Genomic DNA, 5,733 nt, shown 5'->3' with positions numbered 1-5,733 from the left:
TGTTCTGTGCTTAATTGATGAAACTATTTCATGTAGTTGGCCTGTTACTAATCCTTTGTATTACTAAACGTTCATCAATTTTATATCACTACTACAAAAACGTAAATAGGTGTCGCCACCATAGGTGCCGGCACACCAAAAACCGGCACCTATAATGCCTTTCCCGCCTATGCACCCACCCCCACGCACCATATATTCAAAAACTGGCACCTTTATGTCTAAATATGTGCCGGTTTTTAAATAAAACCGACACCTAAAACCTGTGTTAGAGAAAGGTGCCGGTTCTAAACCTAAAACTGGCACCTTTAATCTTCTCCCTCCCACACTAGTCGTTGGCGGGCCCCACACATAGGTGCCGGTTTTAAGGCAAAGGTGCCAGTTCTCAACCCAAAACCGGCACCTTTATTTCAATAGTATTTTTCATGTCCGATGGTGGGAGTGCCGGTTTTTGTATGAAGTGTCGGTTTCTTTTATAGAACCGGCACCTATTTACTTAAAACTGTTATCCATTCACTCTCTCCCCCTTATCCGTTCACTCTCCCTCTCTCTCTCTCTCGGCGCGGCGGCAGCGGCGCGTCCCCCTCGCAGCCTGCCCCCCTCTCCTCCTCCTCCTCCTCGTGGCGCCCTCCAAGTCGTCGTCGGCTGTGGCGGCGGCGGCGGCCAAGGTGCGGGAGGAGGGAGAGGTCTCCTCCTGCGCCGACGACGACGATGTGAGGAGGGCTCCCGACGGCGACGACGGTGACGAGGTGAGGAGGGAGAGGTCTCATCCGGCAGCAGCAGCAGTGAGGAGGGCTCGATGGCGTCCAGCGGCGAGGAGGTGTGCAGCGGTGGTGTGGTGCGGCGGCGCTAGGCAGTGCTAGGCGGCGAGGAGGAGGCGAGCGGCGGCGGCAGATCCATCCCACGGTACCCCCATTCTCTTATTTCTAATCGATTGAATTAGTGCAAATAGAAGCACGTCCTCAAGAACAACACCCATTCATCAGTAATTAGGGAGTACTAATCCTAGTTCTAGGGACAGTTAACTACAAGTACTCCATTCAGCACATGAGGCCTCTCCTCCATTCAGCACGTCCTCACTCGCTGCCTGCCTGCCTCCTCAATCTGTCATAGTTGCAGCGGACTCCTCCGCATCCCAGACGTGTATCTACTACTGAATTTGTTTTTTTTTGTTTTTACTTTCCGATTGAAATCAGTTCTATGAATGCTCTGAAGTTTTCAATTTCACAACATGGTCGATGCACTTCATTATATCTGAAATGAGTTAGGAACTTGCTATCAACCCCTTGTTTATGGCTGTAAAATTTGCAAAAGATAATACTTTTGGCTGGTAAGTACAAGTATTTGGTGATGTATATCCTTGCTCATTTTCTTAATCTGCAAACGAACCAAGTAGATTTGTTTGATGTATATACTTGATAACTTTCTTAAGTTACAAAAGGAGCCAAACTAGCTATGTCGTTTTATGGCTGTAAATGCCATTTTTGGTTTTGCTTCCATGATGAGCAGGTCTAGTCAGTAGAATTTGTCTGTGTATATCTCTAACCACTTTAGTTGTTTGTGAATCTATCTATAGTTTGGTGGATGTGAATTATCTGCTTGGCTGTGAATGCCAAGTTGTTCGTTAAAATAGCATTCTGAACTCAGAACAACTCTGAACTAGTTGTGCACTCCCTTGATTTTTAGTTTGTCGTACAGAGGTTTTTGTTAGTGCATGTGATATGTAGAGCTATTCCTGAACTAAGATGTTTAGAGATTAATTGTACATAACACAAATCTTTGATAATTCTGTTCTGTTGCGTTTCTTTGGTTTAGAAACTGTGGATTTCTTGCTCTGTCCTGCAAAAGGACCACATTTATTTTCTCCTTCAATCTGGAGCATCACCTTATCCTTTCCAGGATGACCTTCATAGTATGATAGGGACGCCGAGTTTTGCAATCAACAGTACTATGCATTTTACTGACAAATACTCAAAAGTACTTTACTTCATTTCTAACAATGTACTCAATTAGTGGGAGTATGTGATTTTTGGCACGCTGGTTTTGCGCAGAGAGCGGGCGCGTGTTCGCCGCGGGCCTCAACGACTTTGGGCAGCTCGGGATAGGCTCCTCCGTGACTCATCCGCTGGTACTGCTTCTTGTGCATCATGCCTCCATGTGAAATTTTCATCTACATTGTGAGTCAGCCTACTTTTGCACAGGAGGCAAAAGCTGGCTGGACATATATCAGAATTGCAATTTTCACTCCTGTAAAGTTTCTTTTGTGTGCAAATCATTTTCCAGTGCAACTGCAGGTTCCAATTTTTGTAGGTGTCATGTAGATGATTCTCATATATGTTCTTCTCAATATGAATTTTCTTGTTCCTGTTCGATGTCTGCTCTAATTTTTGATGAACAACGATGTCTGAATCTGAATATTTAAACTAGGCATATTTTGAGTTAGGATATATATGCAAATGTTTAGGATTTAAAGATAGGAATTTTTGAACTTACGAATTTTTAGACTTACCGAATTTTAACTTAGGCTTGTATGTTTTTATTTGTTGAGAATGTGAATGTGAATGAATGTCTTGTATGGATGTGGGGCTGTAGGGATGAAATGGGGTTTGTAGAGAATTGGGGTTGTATGGATGAATTTACTGCATTTTTTATTTTTTTTGTCCCAACAAATAGGTGCCGGATTTTAGGTTAGAACCGGCACCTATTAGGACCATATAGGTGCCGGTTTTAACCTAAAAACCGGCACCTATTTGACAGCCACAGGGCTCTTTGGCTTAGAACCGGCACCTCCGCATCTTATTACCAGTATCATCAGTGCAGCCTCCTTTGTGCTGGTTCGGAAAACCGGCACCTATTAGCGTTTCTGAACCGACACCTATTACCCTTTCTGTAGTAGTGTATAAATCCAGTTGGATTGAGAAGCCAAGTCCAATCAAAATGAATAGCTCATCAATTAAAATCAAGGTTGTGATGAAATCCTTATTTTGCAACAACGGAGATCATAGTAATGCTAAACCAGACATGGCTTTTATCTTGCAAAAGAAAGGTAACTGGATTTTGTAGCCCTTTAGGAGGCCTTCAAGAAGCAGCACTCATATCATCCCAATTGGAACTTCTGGCTGCTCCATCTTGAAGATGGTTTTTGACGAAATATGCTAACTGAAGTTGATGGAAACATGGTGTACATAGATGGCAGTTTTGGCTTTCGCATTGTGCAATTATGGTATATAGAATAGCAGAGCTAGGAAATTTGTAGTTTTAATACCAAAAAACACTTGTATACATATCAAATTCTCTCTCGTGAAGTCGGGCCCAACAGATTCTGCTTTACGGTCTGGTACTGATAACTTCGTCGTACAGATTAAACAGAGACCAAACCAAAGGTTTGGGAAAAATATCGAAAGCATCGAGTGAGAAATAAAACGTGGTTTGTGTCTTGCACTTGAACGAACCCTCCTGATGCCTCTCAAACATATGGCACACTGCACATATTTTTTTTACATATACTGATATTTGGTTACAACTTCTGTTCATCTCAATATCGCTACTAAAAGAATTAGGTTATGTGATGAGGACATCGCAGGTACACAGGTACATCAACACTACGTAAACAAGAATGATGGTTTACGCCATATATCACATTAAGAAAATAAAGATGACGTAAACCAAGCTGATAGATTACATCTAAACAAGAATGATCAAGTATACCATGGTTCAATCACGCGCAATCATGTTAGGATAATACAATAAGAGGTGAACTAACTATTTGCTCAACTTAACCCAAATATTTTAAGTTCGGTTCGAATTGGCTGTGGCAGTGGGCAATTGCTTACGTTTTATACCCAAAGACATCATCACTACACCATGAAAGATGGGTTACATCGAGTATGACAAGGGTAAGGCAGAGGCAGACTTAGCCCATACACTACTTGCGGTGTCTACGCCAACAAGGAGACAATTTACGCTGCAGGAGGTTAATTTCTATGGCTTGGGCGATCCTGCCAGTCAAGAGATGTGGTGCATGGCATAGATCATTGAAAATATTGCTAAGTCTAGTTTTGAATGTAATAATCTCCTTCTCAACATCATTTTCTAATGAGTAGTTTGAGCCTCTTTTACTGAAGGTTGTACTGGAGCTGAAGGGCTATGCACGAACCCTAGAAAACTCTTTGCATTCTCATTTGTTTTAGCCTTGGTCACTGGAACGGATTTTTTTTATTTTTTAAACTTTTTATTTTTTTTATTTTAAAAATATATCAAGCCAAAACTTATTTCTTGAATCTAAACCTTTTGACCATGCTAGACCGCCTAGCATGACAATACTGACACGCTCCACGCAATGGGTGTGTCGAGGGAAAACCCTCAATAGCAGGGAGTCGTGAGACCCCCCTTTCGTGAGTTCGGCCGGGGGCGGAGGCTCGTCTCTCAAAATTCGCTTGTTCGTCCCTAAGACTACCAGCGAGCTTACACATAGTCGGATTATACAGGTTCAGGCCGCAATAGAGCGTAACACCCTACTCCTGTGCTTGGGATTATGGATGAAGTTACAAGGGTTTCTTCACTTCAGAGAGCGCACTTGCTTCCTCTCTTCTGAAGTTCAGGTTTTCTGGGAATCGACCCCTTGCTCTGTGGGTAGGGTCCTCCATTTATAGCTTTAAGGGCATACCACACGTGCCGACTCTACCTACTCTCCACGGGGGGAGGGGGGACCCCACTTCACTTCTTTGGGCTTCAAAACGTGCCTTCTCCCGAAAGCTAAGCAATAACCGATTCTTGAGCGGAACCCGGCGCCGTCCCCCGTCTGACACGGGGGACGGCCCGGTCATTCCCTCATAAATGATCGATGACATGCAACAGCCCTTCCTCGAGTGATGCCCTGATGTGACGGGTCACACCTACCCCCACTTCGCCGGGGACAAGGGCGGCGTGATGATATGACTGCCCTATCCATCAGATGTGATGAAAACGGGCCGGTCACAGACCGGTCACATCCGACGGACAGGGGTTAGCTAGGCGCGCCGCACGTCTGCCCTGACTGCATTAAATGCAGCGAGGGACAGTTGGGGCGCTGCGCATTTATGGCTGTTCAGCTTGCCGGGCGAGGGCCTCGGGGCGAAGGCGCGGTAGAGCCCGAGGCGGTGACGTCATACCCCGAGGCTCCCCCCTCCCGCTGCTTCTACGACTCGCGTGGCGCGTGAGTGGGGCCAACCGGCCAAGCCACGTGGCCGGAGGAAAAGTAATTCTCCTCTACTTCACATACCCCCGGGCCCATATCTCCGACAGTAGCCCCCGGCGCCATATCAGGTATTGATTTCCTAGGATCGTCTTGACATGGCGCCTCACGACTCGTCAAACTGGGGTTGTGGGCCCGACAGGGAATCTAAAAGGATATCATCGCGTGGCTAGGTTGGCGCACTTATCACGGCAGTGGTTTGACCGCCTTTGACTGCGCTCATGATGAAGATGCTTGGGGCGCGATAACCGGGGGGGTCACTTAGACCGCGCCTCGATTCTCTCGCCCGCTACACTTGCGACGGAAGCGGTGACGGTTTGCCCAACTTGCGCTTATGGCCGTTGCACACTCCACCTCGAGTGTGCCACTGACAGGCGCACAAAAGGTGGAAGCGGACACAACGGGCGACGCAATGATTGGGCGCGGGATGCGGAGAGACAAACGCGGGCGCGAAGATCGTGAAGGCAGTTATGGGGGCGCGAAACGAGGAGGCGAACGCGGAT

The 5,733-nt window shown here is 46.1% G+C and overlaps 1 long non-coding RNA gene across 1 annotated transcript; it reads left to right on the top strand.

The window, feature by feature from the left end:
• The first annotated feature begins 501 nt into the window (after positions 1 to 501).
• On the top strand, positions 502 to 2,367 carry LOC9271743 (uncharacterized). Its single transcript, XR_001539698.3, has 2 exons — positions 502 to 903; positions 2,049 to 2,367. It is a non-coding gene; the product is annotated as an uncharacterized lncRNA (long non-coding RNA).
• The last annotated feature ends 3,366 nt before the right edge of the window (positions 2,368 to 5,733 follow it).

Source organism: Oryza sativa, chromosome 9 (genome assembly GCF_034140825.1).
Source record: "Oryza sativa Japonica Group chromosome 9, ASM3414082v1".
NCBI classification, from domain to species: Eukaryota; Viridiplantae; Streptophyta; class Magnoliopsida; order Poales; family Poaceae; genus Oryza; species Oryza sativa.
The sequence above is the reverse complement of the archived record's forward strand: the minus strand, read 5'-3'. Positions and strand labels throughout refer to the sequence as shown.